Raw genomic sequence first — 18,325 nt, 5'->3', positions numbered from 1 at the left:
GGTGGAAGCTCGCCCCACTTCCTGTTTGTTCGGTGCGCTCTGTGACCATAGATGGTCAGGTCTGGGGCCGCGCGGAAGCCTCCGTCTGGCGGTTTGGGAGTCCTTCCTCTCTGCGCGCAGGGTGGTGTCCCCGAGAATAAGATGAGCGGGGGAAAAAAAAGAAAAAGATGAGCGGAATTAGAAGGTATCCAGCTCCACTCGGCTAAAACCCGGCTTATGAGGCACCTTGCCCGGGCTGGGCGTGGCCAGCTGCCTGCCACTCAGACCGGGGCAGGTTCTGCACGGTGGCCGCGGCGCGCGGGGAAGACTTCTCTTCGGTGCTTCTTGGGTCTGGGGATCAGAGCTTTGTTCCCTCAAGGCTCACACTTTCCAACCAGTGATTATCCTCCTACAAAGATTTTATTTACAGAAAAAAGTGGCAAGTTCCCACCCCTTCAGTTGAACGGCTGTGACGGCTGCAAGCTTCGAAGTTGAATGCAAGCGTTATATGCCAGAGTCACTCATTCAACAAATACAATTCTTATAATAACAGCTACCATTTACTGCGCGCTGAGTACATACCAGGACTGTGCTGAGTGCTTCAAGCGTATTTTCACTTTAATTCTAACGAACTCTCTGCGGTAGGTACCATTATGGCCTACAGTTTTAAAATGAGGTGGCTGAATTACTTGCCAGGTTCATAAAGTGTCGGAATTTTGAAGGGGACACATCTATCTAACTAAATCCCAGAACTTAACCCCTATGATAGACCGAACTGGAATCATTTGCTGCAATTTGGAGGCAGTGATGCCCCTGGTGGGGAGACATCCTGGGTTCCAGTCATGGCTTAGGCGTTTACCAGGGGTCAGACTTAGGTCAGGTTACCTGACTTCTCTGAACCTGGGCCTCTTCTCAATTTTATGACTCCCAGAATATTTACAAGAAAATGACCACATGACAAAATATGGAACAAAAACTGCAGTACCTTTTAAATATTTACATTTAACAAAAACACTGTCTCTCACACATGCACACCAACTCTATTCAGACATAAAATTGAAAGGTTATATTTGAGTGATTCATGTGTGTGTAACCTAGGGCAAATAGCCTCCCTGGCCCTTATCATAATCAGCTCTACACTTAGCCCTTCTAAATCTCTTTCCGGATTAGAGACAGGAAATACCAAAACCATACATGCATCCTAGAGGAAGGGGAGAGAAAGTGGGAAACAGGAAGGAGAAGGAAGAAAATAAGGAAGAAAGTTTCCCCATGCATAAATTGGGGATAGTAATTCGGGGTTGTAATAAGAAATAGAAGCAATGTTCACAATGCCTGCCCTTCAGGAACTTCTAATCTTTTAAGAAGTCTGAACACAGTTACTTGTAACTCCAATGGGAGGCAGTTTAAGAACAGTATCTGTGACTTTTTTTTTAAATAAATTTATTTTATTTATTTTATTTTTGGCTGCATTGGGTCTTCATTGCTGCCTGCAGGCTTTCTCTAGTTGCAGCGAGCAGGTGCTACTCTTCGTTGCGATGCGCGGGCTTCTCATTGCGGTGGCTTCTCTTGCGCACTACGGGCTCTAGGCATGCGGGCTTCAGCAGTTGCAGCACACAGACTCAGTAGTTGTGGCTCACAGGCTCTAGAGTGCAGGCTCAGTAGTTGTGGCGCATGGGCTTAGTTGCTCCGCAGCATGTGGGATCTTCCCAGACCAGGGCTCGAACCCGTGTCCCCTGCATTGGCAGGCAGATTCTTAACCACTGTGCCACCAGGGAAGTCCATGACTTTTATTTATTCATTTATTTATACATGGAAAAAAAATTACTGAGTTCTTCTGTGCTAAGCACCATGCTACTTTGTACCAGGCACTACTAGGAGTACAGCAGTAGAGAAGTCAGACCGTGTCACTGCCCTCGTGGACCTTCCACAGTCTATTGTAGAAACCAGTATCACCATCTGGGGAGGTCATCAGTAGATGTGCTGACTACTGGCTTCCAGTTTTTTTCCTCCTCACTGATCTTGCCCAGTGCCCAGTCAGTACTCAGTGCCTCATTCATGGTGGGCTCTCATCAGGCTCATGTTCATGAGCCCCTTGAATTCAGAACAGTCATATCCTGGGCTGAGATGGATGGGTGGAACATTGCAGGGCAAACGTGAGTAAACAGTAGTGGAGATGGGAATCTGTGTCTAGATGAGGTGAGAGGTTCCTGTAGGAGAGGAATAGGAGATAAGGCTGGAAAAAAAAAGAGGTTGAGCAAGCTGTGCCAGGCAGGAGAGGTGAAACCCTAGTGTGAAAGTGAGAGGGAGCTGGTCAGATCGCATTTTAGAAATACAATTCTAGCTGTGGTGTAGAGCATGGGCTTGAGTGAGTAAAAAAAGAGGCAGGGAGACCTGTCAGAAAACAGATGCAAAGATGTAGTGATGTCTGAATCAAAGCTGTGGTATCGAGGATGCAGCAAAGGGGACAATGCAGGAGATAGCATTCTTACAAAGGGGCTAGGGAGGAGGAGGAAGACAGATGGAAACGGGATGATTTGAACATGAACCTTCAGACTAGATCTAGCTCCCCAGGGATACACTCCCATTGAATATTACTTTTCCTTCTTGGCAGATATCACAATCTTAATTAAATAATTATTTGTGCAATTATTTTTTTTATTTTTATTTTTTTTTTTTGCGGTACACAGGCCTCTCACTGTTGTGGCCTCTCCCGTTGCGGAGCACAGGTTCCGGATGCGCAGGCTCAGTGACCATGGCTCATGTGCCTAGCCGCTCCGCAGCATGTGGGATCTTCCTGGACCGGGGCACGAACCTGTGTCCCCTGCATCGGCAGGCGGACTCTCAACCACTGTGCCACCAGGGAAGCCCTTGTGCTATTATTTTTTATCTTCTTTCTCTCTAAGTACCTTGAAGTTAGAGTCCTTGCCTCTCTAGCACAAAAATCTATCTCAATGGATAGTTATGGAAAGTTGTGACTAAGTGAAAAGGGTGGGAAGGGCCTGGGTGGCTCTGAGACTTGGAGATGGGTGAATGGGAGATGGGCAGAAGACTGGATTTTGGGGTTTTCAGCCTCAGACCTTGGGGAGAGAAAGGGAGAAAAGAGTGCAGTTAATCATTTTTCAAACGAGAATTGTCAGCAGAGAGTTGATTGATTCTCACACATGCCCCCTCTTCATGTATTTTGCCTGGATTTCAGCAAAATTCTAAACCTGCAGAATCGCATTGTCTCTGAGGGTGCCACCCAAGATTCTTCCTTATCGCTCAGAGTTTCAGGCACAGAAGTCTGGTGGTTCATCTGGAGTGTTTCCCAGCCTGGCTCAGAGGAGCGCCTGCATCTGTGCTGCCTGGCCCAGAGCCTCTCTGCATTCGGGCAGATCCTGTATCCCCCTGCCAGAAGGGGCTGATGACAGACAATGATCTACGTGAGCCCATCTTTCTTCTCCTCCTAGGATAGAGTCCCTGGCTCCAGCCTGAGTTAAGGTCTCAGGTCCAAAAATTACAAGTAGGCAAAAGAGATATTGGCAATATAATAATGTAGTGGTTAAGATCTGGCTTTGGCATCACTCTAACCTGAACCTGAACCCCAGCTCTTCCACTTAATGTATGATCTTGGTCAAGTCAGTTAGCCTTAGAAAAAGATATTAAAATCCATCTTGAGGGACTTCCCTGGTGGCACAGTGGTTAAGAATCTGCCTGCCAATGCAGGGGACATGGGTTCGAGCCCTGGTCTGGGAAGATCCCACATGCTGCAGAGAAACCAAGCCCATGCGCCACAACTACTGAAGCCCATGCACCTAGAGCCCGTGCTCCGCAGCAAGAGAAGCCACCACAATAAGCAGCCTACTCACTGCAATGAAGAGTAGCCCCCGCTCGCCACAACTAGAGAAAGCCCACGCGCAGCAACGAAGACCCAATACAGCCAAAAAATAAACAATAAATAATTTTTTTAAAAATGCATCTTGAATGGTTGAGATGACAATTAGGAGAGGAAATTTATAAAACATTTGGCTCACAGTAAATATGCAATGAGTAGTAACAATTATTATTCAATACAGAGAGTCTATTGTCTGTGTCCCTAGTGAAGGCCACCAGGAAGCAAAATAAGGTCTGAAGGGTCAACACACTGGATGGTGCCACCAGAGGCACTGCCACTACTGCCCCATCACCAGAAATATCTACTTCTTTTTTTTAATTAATTTATTTATTTTTGGCTGTGTTGGGTCTTCGTTGCTGCACACGGACTTTCTCTAATTGCGGTGAGTGGGGGCTACTCTTTGTTTCGGTGCGCGGGCTTCTCATTGCAGTGGCTTCTCTTGTTGTGGAGCATGGGCTCTAGGTGCGTGGGCTTCAGTAGTTGTGGCACATGGGCTCAGTAGTTGTGGCTCGTGGGCTCCAGAGCACAGGCTCAGTAGTTGTGGCACACGGGCTTAGTTGCTCCGCGGCATGTGGGATCTTCCCGGACCAGGGTTTGAACCCGTGTCCCCTGCATTGGCAGGTGGATTCGTAACCACTGTGCCACCAGGGAAGTCCTTATCTGCTTCTTTATATCTCTAACTTTTTTTTTTTGGCCACTCAGCTTGTGGGGTCTTAGTTCCCCAACCAGGGATTGAACCCGGGCCCTCGGCAATGAAAGCGCCAAGTCCTAACCACTGGACCAGGGAATTCCCTTTATATCACTAACTGTTTTTTTTTTTTTTTTTTTTTGACTACGTTGGGTCTTCATTGCTGCGCTCAGGCTTTCTCTAGTTGCGGCAAGCGGGGGCTACTCTTCGTTGCAGTGCACAGGCTTCTCGTTGCGGTGCTGAGTTGACGTGACACGAAAAACCTTTCTGTAACTGATCACAAGGCTTTAGTTGATAGTTGTGACTTCACATATCCACTACCCGTTCCATATTCTCTTCGTCTTCAACCAACACCTAGGTTCATCAGGGTCATAGCGATGGGAAAAGAAAGAGGGCATGAAGGAAGCATGCTACTGTCTTAAAGTTCCTGACCCAGAAGTGGCATGTATCACTTCCACTTATACTTCATTAACTAGAACTGAATCACATAACTTAGTTGGGGCTATAACTGATTTTCTATAGGTCACCCAAACCTTTTTTCTTGAAGGATTGAAGACCTTGGTGGTCCTGCCTGTATAATATTTCCATATTTTTTTGCACTATGCATGGCAGAACGAGGAGGTGCCCTAGGTATCCTCTGGATTATATCATAATCCTCCCTCCCTCTATTGCATAGTAACAATTCTCTTTTGCCTTAATAATGGCTCATTCACCTAACCAACCATCATAATCAGAAGTATGCAGGTAAACTTTAACAATATGCCCTCCATGGGTAAAATACCGGATTTGTAGCATTTGACGATTTCTGTATTGTAAATACTCTCACCATGGCCAACTTTAAGCTACCAATGTTATATTACTGAAGAAAAATGCACTGTGGTATGTGGAATAGTGGCCCTCCAAAGATGTCCACGTCCTAATCTTTGGAACCTGTGAATGTGGTACCTTACATGGCAGAAGGGATTTTGAAGATGTGATTAAATTAAGGATCTTCAGATGGAGAGATTATCCTGGATTATCCAGGTAGGCCAAATACAATCACATGGAACCTTATAAGAGAAAGAAGGAAGCAGGAGAATCAATCAGAAAAAGAGATGTGACAATGAAAGCAGAAGTCCTAGTGATATGACCAAGGAATGTAGGTGGCCTCTAGGGGCTGGAAAAAGCAAGAAACAGATTTTCTCCTAGAGCCTCTTGAAGGAACACAGCTGGGCTGACACCTTGATTTCAGCCCTGTAAGCTGCATTGTGGATTTCTGATCTCCAGATATGTAAATAATAAATTTGTTTCTTTTGAGTTTTTTTTTTAATTTTTGAATTTTACTTTATTTTTTATACAGCAGGATCTTATTAGTTATCTGCTTTATATGTATTAGTGTATATATGTCAATCCCAATCTCCCAATTCATACCACCACCACCACCCCCCACCACTTTCCCCCCTTGGTGTCCATACGTTTGCTCTCTACATCTGGGTCTCTATTTCTGCTCTGCAAACCGGTTCATCTGTATCATTTTTCTAGGTTCCACGTATATGCGTTAATATACGATATTTGTTTTTCTCTTTCTGACTTACTTCACTCTGTATGACAGTCTCTAGATCCATCCACATCTCTACAAATGACCCAGTTTCATTCCTTTTTATGGCTGAGTAATATTCCATTGTATATATGTACCACATCTTTATCCATTCATCTGTCAATGGGCATTTAGTTTGCTTCCATGACCTGGCTATCGTAAATAGTGCTGCAATGAACATTGGGGTGCATGTGTATTTTTGAATTATGGTTTTATCTGGGTATATGCCCAGTAGTGGAATTGCTGGGTAATATGGTAATTCTATTTTTAGTTTTTTAAGGAACCTCCATACTGTTCTCCATAGTGGCTGTATCAATTTACATTCCCACCAACAGTGCAAGAGGGTTCCCTTTTCTCCACACCCTCTCCAGCATTTGTTGTTTGTAGATTTTCTGATGATGCCCATTCTAACTGGCATGAGGCAATACCTCATTGTAGTTAATTTTTAAATTTAATTAGTTAATTAATTTTTATTTTTGGCTGCGTTGGGTCTTCGTTATTGAGTGCGACCTTTCTCTGGTTGTGGTGAGCAGGGGCTACTCTTTGTTGAGGTGCGCAGGCTTCTCATTGCAGTGGCTTCTCTTGTTGTGGAGCATGGGCTCTAGGCACGTGGGCTTCAGTAGTTGTGGCACACAGGCTCAGTAGTTGTGGCACATGAGCTCTAGAGCACAGGCTCAGTAGTTATGGCGCACGGGCTTAGTTGCTCTGCAGCATGTGGGATATTCCCGGGCCAGAGCTTGAACCCATGTACCCTGCAATGGCAGGCAGATTCTTAACCACTGGGCCACCAGGGAAGCCCCTCATTGTAGTTTTGATTTGCACTTCTCTAATAATTAGTGATGTTGAACAGCTTTTCACGTGTTTCTTGGCCATCTCTACCTCTTCTTTGGAGAAATGTCTGTTTAGGTCTTCTGCCCATTTTTTGATTGTATTGTTTGTTTTTTTAATATTCAGCTGCATGAGCTGTTTATATATTTTGAAGATTAATCCTTTGTGTGTTGATTCCTTTGCAAATATTTTCTCCCATTCTGAGGGTTGTCTTTTCATCTTGTTTGTAGTTTCCTTTGCTTTGCAAAAGCTTTTAAGTTTCATTAGGTCCCATTTGTTTACTTTTGTTTTTATTTCCATTACTCTAGGAGGTGGATCAAAAAAAATCTTGCTGTGATTTATGTCAAAGAGTGTTCTTCCTGTGTTTTCCTCTAAGAGTTTTATGGTGTCCAGTCTTACATTTAGGTCTCTAATCTATTTTGAGTTTATTTTTGTGTATGGTGTTAGGAAGTGTTCTAATTTCATTCTTTTAAATGCAGCTGTCCAGTTTTCCCAGCACCACTTACTGAAGAGACTGTCTTTTCTCCATTGTATATCCTTGCCTCCTTTGTCATAGATTAGTTGACCATAGGTGCGTGGGTTTATCTCTGGGCTTTCTATCCTGTTCCATTGATCTATATTTCTGGTTTTGTGCCAGTACCATATTGTCTTGATTACTGTAGTTTTCTAGTATAGTCTGAAGTCAGGGAGCCTGATTCCTTCAGCTCTGTTTTTACCCCTCAAGACTGCTTTGGCTATTTGGCGTCTTTTGTGTCTCCATACAAATTTTAAGATTTTTTGTTCTAGTTCTGTAAAAAAAAAAAATGCCACTGGTAATTTGATAGAGATTGCATTGAATCTGTAGATTGCTTTGGGTAGTATAGTCATTTTCACAATATTGATTCTTCCAATCCAAGAACATGGTATATCTCTCCATCTGTTTGTGTCATCTTTGATTTCTTTCATCAGTGTCTTATAGTTTTCTGAGTACAGGTCTTTTACCTCTTTAGGTAGGTTTATTCCTAGGTATTTTATTCTTTTTGTTGCAATGCTGAAAGGGATTGTTTCCTTAATTTCTCTGATCTTTCATTGTTAGTGTATAGGAATGCCAGAGATTTCTGTGCATTAATTTTGTATCCTGCAACTTTACCAAATTCATTGATTATCTCTAGTAGTTTCCTGGTGGCATCTTTAGGATTCTCTCTATATAGTATCATGTCATCTGCAAACAGTGACAGTTTTACTTCTTCTTTTCCAATTTGTATTCCTTTTATTTCTTTTACTTCTCTGATTGCTGTGGCTAAGACTTCTAAAACTATGTGAATAATAGTGGCAAGAGTGGACATCCTTTTCTTGTTCCTGATCTTAGAGGAAATGCTTTCAGTTTTTCACCATGGAGAATGATGTTTGCTGTGGGTTTGCTGTATATGACCTTTATTATGTTGTGGTAGGTTCCCTCTATGCCCAATTTCTGGAGAGTTTTATCATAAATGGGTGTTGAATTTTTCAAAAGCTTTTTTTGCATCTATTGAGATGATCATATGGTTTTTATTCTTCAATTTGTTATTATGGTGTTTCACATTGATTGATTTGCATATATTGAAGAGTCCTTGCATCTCTGGGATAAATCCCACTTGATCATGGTATATGATCCTTTTAATGTGTTGTTGGATTCTGTTTGCTAGTATTTTGTTGAGGTTTTTTGCATCTATATTCATCAGTGATATTGGTCTGTAATTTCCTTTTTTTTGTAGTATCTTTGTCTGGTTTTGGTATCAGGGTGATGGTGGCCTCATAGACTGAGTTTGGGGGTGTTCCTTCCTCTGCAATATTTTTGGAAGAGTTTGAGAAGGATGGGTGTTAGCTCTTCTCTAAATGTTTGATAGAATTCACCTGTGAAGCCATCTGGTCCTGGACTTTTGTTTGTTGGAAGATTTTTAATCACAGTTTCAATTTCAGTGCTTGTGATTGGTCTGTTCATATTTTCTCTCTTCCTGGTTCAGTCTTTGAAGGTTGTACCTTTCTAAGAATTCGTCCATTTCTTCCAGGTTGTCCATTTTATTGACATAGCGTTGCTTGTAGTAGTCTCTTATGATGCTTTGTATTTCTGCAGTTTCCATTGTAACTTCTCCTTTTTTATTTCTAATTTTACTGATTTGAGTCCTCTACCTTTCTTTCTTGATGAGTCTGGCTAAAGGTTTATCGATTTTGTTTATCTTCTCAAAGAACCAACTTTTAGTTTTATTGATCTTTGCTGTTGTTTTCTTTGTTTCTATTTCATTTATTTCTGCTCAGATTTTTATGATTTCTTTACTTCTACTAACTTTGGGTTTTATTTGTTATTATTTCTCTAGTTCCTTTAGGTGTACGGTTAGATTGTTTATTTGAGATTTTTCTTGTTTCTTGAGGTAAGCTTGTATTGCTATAAACTTCCCTCCTGGAAATGCTTTTGCTGCATCCCATAGGATTTGGATAGTTGTGTTTTTGTTGTAATTTGTCTCTAGGTATTTTTTGATTTCCTCTTTGATTTCTTCAGTGATCTCTTGGTTATTTAGTAACGTATTGTTTAGCCTCCATGTGTTTGTGTTTTTTACATTTTTCCCCCTGTAATTGATTTCTAATGTCATAGCATTGTGCTTGGAAAAGATGCTTGACATGATTTCAATTTTCTTAAATTTACCATGGCTTGATTTGTGACCCAAGATGTGATCTATCCTGGAGAATGTTCTGTGTGCACTTGAGAAGAAAGTGTAATCTGCTGTTTTGGGCTGGAATGTCTTATAAATATCAATTAAATCTATCTGGTCTATTGTGTCATTTAAAGCTCGTGTTTCTTTATTAATTTTCTGTCTGGATGATCTGTCCATCGGTGTAAGTGAGGTGTTGAAGTACCTCACTATTATTGTGTTACTGTCGATTTCCTCTTTTATAGCTGTTAGCAGTTGCCTTATGTATTGAGGTGCTCCTATGCTGGATCCATATATATTTATAATTGTTATATCTTCTTGGATTGATCCCTTGATCATTATGTAGTGTCCTTCCTTGTCTCTTATAACATTCTTTATTTTAAAGTGTATTTTATCTGATATGAATATTGCTACTCCAGCTTTCTTTTGATTTCCATTTGCATGGAATATCTTTTTCCATCCCTTCACTTTCAGTCTGTATGTGTCCCTAGGTCTGAAGTGGGTCTCTTATAGACAGCATATATATGGGTCTTGTTTTTGTATCCATTCAGCGAGCCTGTGTCTTTTGGTTGGAGCATTTAATCCATTCATGTTTAAGGTAATTATCGATATGTATGTTCCTATTACCATTTTCTTAATTGTTATGGGTTTGTTTTTGTAGGTCCTTTTCTTCTCTTACGTTTCACACTTAGAGAAGTTCCTTTAGCGTTTGTTGTAGAGCTGGTTTGGTGGTGCTGAATTCTCTTAGCTTTTGTTTGTTTGTAAAGCTTTTGATTTCTCCGTCAAATCTGAATGAGATCCTTGCCAGGTAGAGTAATCTTGGTTGTAGGGTCTTCCCTTTCATCACTTTAAATATATTGTGCCACTCCCTTCTGGCTTGTAGAGTTGCTTCTGAGAAATCAGCTGTTAACCTTATGGGAGTTCCCTTGTATGTTATTTGTCGTTTTTCCCTGGTTGCTTTCAATAATTTTTCTTTGTCTTTAATTTCTGTCAACTTGATTACCATGTGTCTCAGTATGTTTCTCCTTGGATTTATCCTGCCTGGGACTCTCTGCGCTTTCTGGACTTGGGTGGCTATTTCCTTTCCTATGTTCAGGAAGTTTTCAACTATAATCACTTCAATTATTTTCTCGGGTCCTTTCTCTCTCGCTTCTCCTTCTGGGACCCCTATAATGAGAATGTTGGTGCATTTAATGTTGTCCCAGAGGTCTCTTGGGGTGTTTTCATTTCTTTTCATTCTTTTTTCTTTATTCTGTTCCGCAGCAGTGAACTCCACCATTCTGTCTTCCGGGTCACTTATCCGTTCTTCTGCCTCAGTTATTCTGCTGTTGATTCCTTCTAGTGTATTTTTCATTTCAGTTATTGTATTGTTCATCTCTTTTTGTTTGCTCTTTAATTCTCCTGGGTGTTTGTTCTTTAATTCTTCTAGGTCTTTGTTAAACATTTCTTGCATCTTCTTGATCTTTACCTCCATTTTTTTTCTGAGGTCCTGGATCATCTTCACTATCATTATTCTGAATTCTTTTTCTGGAAGGTTGCCTATCTCCACTTCATTTAGTTGTTTTTCTGGGGTTTTAACTTGTTCCTTCATCTGGTGCATAGTCCTCTGCCTTTTCATTTTGTCTATCTTTCTGTGAATATGGTTTTCATTCCACAGGCTGCAGAATTGTAGTTCTTCTTGCTCTCTGGCCTCTCAAATTTGTTTTGTTTTAGTCCAGTAAATTTGTGGTCATTTGTTATAGCAACAATAGGAAACTAATACATATACACAATCAACTCATATAAGTCTGTATGAGCTGGCTCTAGCAGACCACTGAATTAATCTTTTTTTTTTTTTTTGATCTGTTCACCTACTGGCATGACAAATTTGCCCAAAATTGGCAAATGGCAGCCTTAGCTTCCAATCCAGTGGAACTATTTTCATGTCCTCTGGTAGAGGCATTCTTCCCTTGGGTAATAAAACTTGTCAATAGCCATAGTCAGACTCACAAAGACATGAAGTTAAACATTTAAACGTAATCATTTAGGTATAATAGAAGTGTCACTCCACATATACCCTTTTCTTCTGGGATCCATCTATTTTGGCTATGAGTGAAGCGCTACCATACATTGGTTACTGGTTCAGAACAAATAGTGCATCGTATGTAGGCTAAAACTTCAATCTGGCAAGATGTTGTCTCTTACTTATGGCCATGTATTGGGCACTTTTTTGCCTCTGGGCGCAACTTCTACTCCAGCTATTGCTATGGCAACCAGGTGGGTGCAGGTGTGACCTGACAGTCCAAATCTTCATCTGCTTTCTCCAAATATCTCGCTTTCTGCCCTCAGGCTTCTCTCATGGAACTCATCTCAGGGGTTGCCTGGGAGAACTTGCACAATCACTTTGACTCATGTGTCATCCTGAAAGTGCCAACTTGAGAGAGTGCAAGGGAGTTTACCAGTAGTCAGGAAACCCTTGACCAGTAAAGAACAGGAGCCGGTGAATAAATACTCGCCTCTTCCTTCCCTTAGTTGGACAAATGAGAGTCACGTTCTACACTGCCTCTTCAGGGAAATCGAGCCCTACATGCCCAAAGCAGTGACCTTCTGGAGCACTCCTCCTCGGATTGGCTTTCCTGGTTTGCCCGTTTTATTCTTCCTAGTCAATCTCTGACTCTTGTCCCTTAGGATCACTTCTGAGAACAAACTACGTACCTGTTTGCAAGCCCTTGTTCAGGCTCTGCTTTAAATCAAGTCTAAAAGTTTTGGTGGTAGAAGTGACCCTAGAAAGCAGATTCTCAGCATGGGATTCTGGAACAAGATCAGACCCTAATGAGTACCCCATTCCTGGTGCAGTGGTGATAACCCTTGACATGCAATATCCTCATAATTACTAAAATCCTTACTAGTGGTATCTTGTAATAAGGTGTAACAGGGGGGTGAAACGTTGATTTAAGAGACAAAGGTAGCATTTGAATGGCCCAGAGCAATGGTATTATAAGGATTATGGTGTCAGCTGGCTTTTCTTTTTTTTTTTATTTTTTTAATTTTATTTATTTATTTTTGTCTGCGTTGGGTCTTCTTTGCTGCGCGTGGGCTTTCTCTAGTTGTGGCGAGCGGGGGCTACTCTTGGTTAGGGTGCACAGGCTTCTCATTACGGTGGCTTCTCTCATTGCGGAGCACGGGCTCTAGGCGCGCGAGCTTCAGTAGTTGTGGCACGCGGGCTCAGTAGTTGTGGCTCACGGGCTCTAGAGCGCAGACTCAGTAGTTGCAGCGCATGCGCTTAGTTGCTCCGCGGCATGTGGGATCTTCCCGGACCAGGGCTCGAACCCGTGTACCCTGCATTGGCAGGCGGATTCTTAACCACTGCGCCACCAGGGAAGCCCCAGCTGGCTTTTCTTAATGCCTTCTGAGATCTTGGAAAAAACAAGATAGGATCAGGTTAGCTAACATTGAAGATAGGTATGTCAACCCTGGCTTGAGTGTTACACCAGGCTATACTTGTGCACTTGTCCTCCTCCATCAGTCACTCCTTCCTGCCCCTTCCCCTGACTTCTCTGCTGCATGTGACAGTTCCTGAAAGTTAAGTTCTAGGTTCTTCATTCCCTGCTCTTTCCGACGGTGAATTACCCTTGTCTCATGTCTTTTATTATCAGCTTCATTCCAATGTCTCTCTGGTGTGTTTGCCATCCTTTTAGGTAGCTCTAGATTCTTCAACATTTTACTTCAGATGTGCTTAGTGACATTGGACAGTGTGTCAGAAAATCTCCACAAGATGGCAACCTTGCTAACTTTGGCCACACTGTATGCACTCCTTCCAGTTGGAGGGGGTAGGAGGGACTTCTAATAAGACTTTAATCTTATTTATTTAACATTTGTTGAGAGCCTGCTCGATACCAATCCTTTTAATATATTAGTATTGTTTGTTTTTAATATTTGCAAAAGTATAGTCCCGTTTGCAGATGAGAAAACTGAATTGAAAATGATTAATTTGCCTGAAGTCAGGATCTAGATTTGAAGCCAGTTTTCTGACTCCAAACCCAATTCTCTTTTCATTACATAAATGAATCTCAAGCTGTAACAGTATTATTTCAGGTTTTTGTTTTTATTTTTTAAAAATTACAAGTAACAGAAAACCAACTTGAGCCAGCATAACAACAACACAACAAAGCATTTGGGAGTATCTCATGGAAACCTAAACAGAAATGATGCCCTGGCTTTAGAAGAGCGAATAGAGCCAGGAACTGGAAAGTCTTCAAGACCTGGGGGAGAAAGGATGAAAAGTGAGAGAGGGGAAAAGAAAGGGAAAGCTAGGGAGGCCTAAGAGGTGAAGCTCTGACCCATTTTAGTGCATCTTACATTGGGGTCCTATTCCAGGTTCTATTTGAAAAATAGGGATTAGATCTATTAGACAATTATTTTAAACCACTGGTGTAATATATGAAGTCATTCCCACATTGTTGGATATTTAGGGGCTATTGGCTTCTTCTGATTTTTCACTCTAATAAGTAAAATTGTGATGAATATTCTTTCATATTGTACTAGACAGTGCATGAAGTCACGCAGTACTTCCATTTCCCCTGGCCCTTATAACTGCCCTTAAGGGAGGAAAGGGTGGAGGGGTTATAGCCTCAGGCAATTCTAGCCTGTGCCCAAAGGACAGTGCGACTTAGGCCCTCCCCAATTGTCAGCCAGCCCAGAAATACTTAGTGAGCATCTAACTATATGCTCATCTACAATGGTGAGTAAAATAAGCATGGTCTGTCATAATGGAGCTAATGCTCTGGTGGGAAAAATGGACACAAAACAGATACTCTACAATGATTACAAGAATCACAAGCAAAGTGCTGCCCAGCAGAAGTTCAGAAGGTTAAGAAAACACACAACAGAGTGAGCTGAGTTAATCTGGGGTGTTAGAGTAGGCTGCCCTGAGGGAGTGCTATTTAATCTGAGACTTGGAGGATGAGTGAGAGCCAGACAAAGAGAATGGAGAAGAGATGTTTAAGCAAAGGGAAAGTGTGAAGGCCCAAAGGTGAGAAAACCTTGGCAGGTTCAAGAGACTGAGATCAGATCGGTGTGACTGGCCACAGAAAAAAAGGGTGGTGATGTGAGACTGAGGTGGAAGAGACAGCAAGGTCCAGATCATGCAAAGTCTTATGAACTATATTAAGCAATTTGTAGTACATTCCAAGGATATAGGAGATCATTGAAAGACTTTAAACCAAGGGAGTGCACGGTCCTATTTGTGTTTGAATAAGAACATAGCATGGAGGGCCAAAGTGGATACAAGGAGGCCAGTGGATAGAGGTATGGGGCTGATGCAAAAGTCCAGGCAAGGGATAATGGCTTGGACCACAGTGGCAGCAGTAGATGAAAAGAAATGGACAGATTTGAGAGTGAGTGTTAGAAGAGGTGGAAATTACAGGAACTCTTGATTGATTATCTGTGAGGGTACGTGTAAGAGAGGGTGAGTAGCCAAGACTATTAGCTTTCTGGCTTGAGTGATTGGGTAGATGGTATTTCCTTACAGAGACTGGGGACCTGGAGGAAGAGTAAGTTTGTTGGGGAAAGTGATGACTTCTGTTTTGACAAGTTCAGTTCGAGGTACCTGTGGGATTTCCCGAACATGCAAGTAGACATATAGAACGGGAGCTCAGAAGACAAGTCTGGCCAGGAGGTGTTGGTTTAGGAATCCTAGGATTGGTGGAGTATCGAGTGAGACCAGAAAAGGGTCATTCAGAGCTACTGATCTACGTTAATAATGAATTAGAAGAGAAGCCAGAAAAGGAGAATCAGAAGGGGCAACCAGAGGGGTAGCAGAAAATCAGAAAAATACATGGTTCAAGAAAGCCAAGAGAAGAAAATGTTTCAGAAAGGCAGTGGATACCTGTACTAAAAGCAATAGAGTGATCAAATAAAAAGAGGATAGGAAAGTGTCCATTGGATTTAGAAACACGGTGGTCATTGATGATACTGTCAATAGCAATTTTACAGAGGTAGTAGGCAGAGCCTAGCTAGGAGTGGGGTGACAAGTGGGAGGTGAGAAAATGGAGACAACAGTGTAGGTCATTCTGGAAAATTCTGCTCTGAAAAAAGGCAGACAAAAGAGGTTGAAGGGGGACATTCACCCGGTTCTTCCAGATAGAGATTATGAAGCCATGTTCAACTTTTCTTTTTTTCTCATGTCCTAGTCCAATATATCAACAAAGCCTGTTGGCTCTAATTTCAAAATACATTCTGAATCTCACCACTTATCATTTTTTCCACTGTTGCCTACTCAAAACCACCACTATCTCTTGCCTGGGCTATCTTATGAGCTTCTGAATTTATCTCCTAATTGGTCTCTCCCTCACACCCCTTCCCTATATAGCAGATCTGTAAACTAAAGGGGCAAGTTATCTCTCCCCTACACACATCTTACATACCATAGTGGGAAAGGCAAAGGATAACCTCAAAAAGAGGGAAAACGGGAGGTACACAACAGAGCCAGCTCTGAAATGCTTGTTGGATTAGAGCTTTGCCCGATTGCTTGAGAGTCATTCTTGTTCCCTGTGGTTTTTGGCTCCAGTGTCTGGGCTCTTGGTTCCACCCTCTGAATCATCCTTACTTTTCCAAAAGAAAATTGAGTTTGCAACTGAGTAGCCTTCTCAGTCTCCTTCTTGCCTATAAAAGGGATGCAAAGGCCTCTTTTCATTCTCTACTATGTCCCTGTTAGTCTGAGCTAATTATGCTCCTGCCAGGACAATTCCCTTAAAGGATTTATGGGGTTTTTGTGTATAGATTTTTAACCGACTCCATTCAACAAAAGCCACACCCACAACTGTCTTTGAGATCAGCTCATCTCTACCCTGGGCTCCCTGAGAGACTGCAGTGAGTGAACCTCCATAAGATCTTCAGAGACACTTCTCTCTGACAGGTTCTATGGGGCCCCTACTTAGATCTTTTTGAAGTCTTAACCCTTAACTTCATTTTTAGATAATGTTTTCCGAACTGTGTCTTGGATTTTATTTTTGCCAAGGGACACTTTTTTTTGGGGGGGGGGGGGAAGGCATGCTGCATGGCTTGCCGGATCTTTGTTCAAGCCTAATAAGTCCTGGTCCTGGATATACAGGGAGGCTTTACATAGCATACAATTCACCCATTTAAAACATACAGTTTGGTGGTTTTTAGTATATTCACAGAGCTGTACAATCATCACCATAATCAATTTTACTTATTTTTTATTTTATTTTTTTGGCTACGTTGGGTCTTCGTTGCTGTGCACGGGCTTTCTCTAGTTGCGGCAAGCGGGGGCTACTCTTCGTTACGGTGCACGGGCTTCTCACTGTGGTGGCTTCTCTTGTTGTGGAGTACGGGCTCTAGGCGCACAGGCTTCAGCATTTATGGAACGCGGGCTCAGTAGTTGTGGCTCATGGGCTGTAGAGTGCAGGCTCAGTAGTTGTGGTGCACGGGCTTAGTGGGATCTTCCCGGACCAGGACTCGAACCTGTGTCCCCTGCATTGGCAGGCGGATTCTTAACCACTGCGCCACCAGAGAAGTCCCACCACAATCAATTTTAGAACATATTCATCACCCACAAAGGAACCCGGTACCCATTAGCAGTCACTCCCCATTTCCCCCCAGTCTCACTGCCCAGCAACAATTAATCTGCTTTCTGTTTCTACAATTTGCTTATTCTGGGCATTTCATATAAAGGGAATCATACAATATGTGGTCTGCTTTATAGCTAAGTTTATTTTTTTAGTTTATCTCTCTCCTTTCATGTTTTATCATAGGCAACATGTAGAAGGCAAGTAGCACCTTCAGTATTCTGCCTAGAAATCTCCTTGATTGGCTCCTTGAGTTCAACAGGGACATTTCTTATTTGCTGTATTACTTCATGTGACAGTATTGCCAGACTTTCTGGGAAAGGACCCCCTTTCCTCTCTTTCCTTTGTGTCCCCCAGCAACCCCCTTCAGGCCCGTTAGGTTTCAGCTCACACTCTTACTGAAGCTCTTTGAAAACCTCTTCCCTCAAGGCCCTTCCAGCCTCTCTGCCAGGCAGTTCCAAAGCCAATATTTTAGGCTTTTGTTATGGCAGCACCCACACCAAGCTGTTTCATTATCTATTGTTGTACAATGACTCACCCCAAACTAAATCTGAGTCCTCTAGCAAGCAGATGCCGAAGATGGAATTAGAAGTTCCATGAAAGGAGGAATGAGTAGGAAGAGCCTCAGAAGGCCGTGCAGACAGCTCTGAGAAAGCCTTGGCCAGGCTGATTTCCCATTAGGGGGGCCCTACACATGAGGCAGAAATGGCCCAGCTCCAGGCCCACTGGACTCAGTCATGGACTGGGACTAATCCAGGGAGAGTGTGCCTTGGCATGAATGTTGTGGCACATCCCAGCAGTATATTAGCTGGAAGCTGTCAGCCACCTACACTCCTCACAGCACTTCTCTTTTTGAATGTAGATCTAAGAGGTCATGCACACAGTCCACCCCTTACTGACACAGTCCATTCCTTGTACGGTTCGGGGATCCACTCTTCCACACAGGTTTGGAAAGCAGCTCCTCCTCTGCGCTTCTCACAGGCCCCTCCTCCTGAGGGCAAACTTAGAAGAGGGAGGCTAATGGGAAGAAATGTAGCCCCCAGTGCTGCAGAGGGTTGACTTGCCTTTTTTAAAAAAATTAATTTATAGACTCTCATTGTATATTGCAGGTATTAATCCCTTTTCAATTCCATGCATTGCAAACAT

The sequence above is a fragment of the Delphinus delphis genome, chromosome 1 (genome assembly GCF_949987515.2).
Source record: "Delphinus delphis chromosome 1, mDelDel1.2, whole genome shotgun sequence".
NCBI lineage: Eukaryota > Metazoa > Chordata > Mammalia > Artiodactyla > Delphinidae > Delphinus > Delphinus delphis.
Note: the sequence above shows the minus strand (reverse complement) of the source record.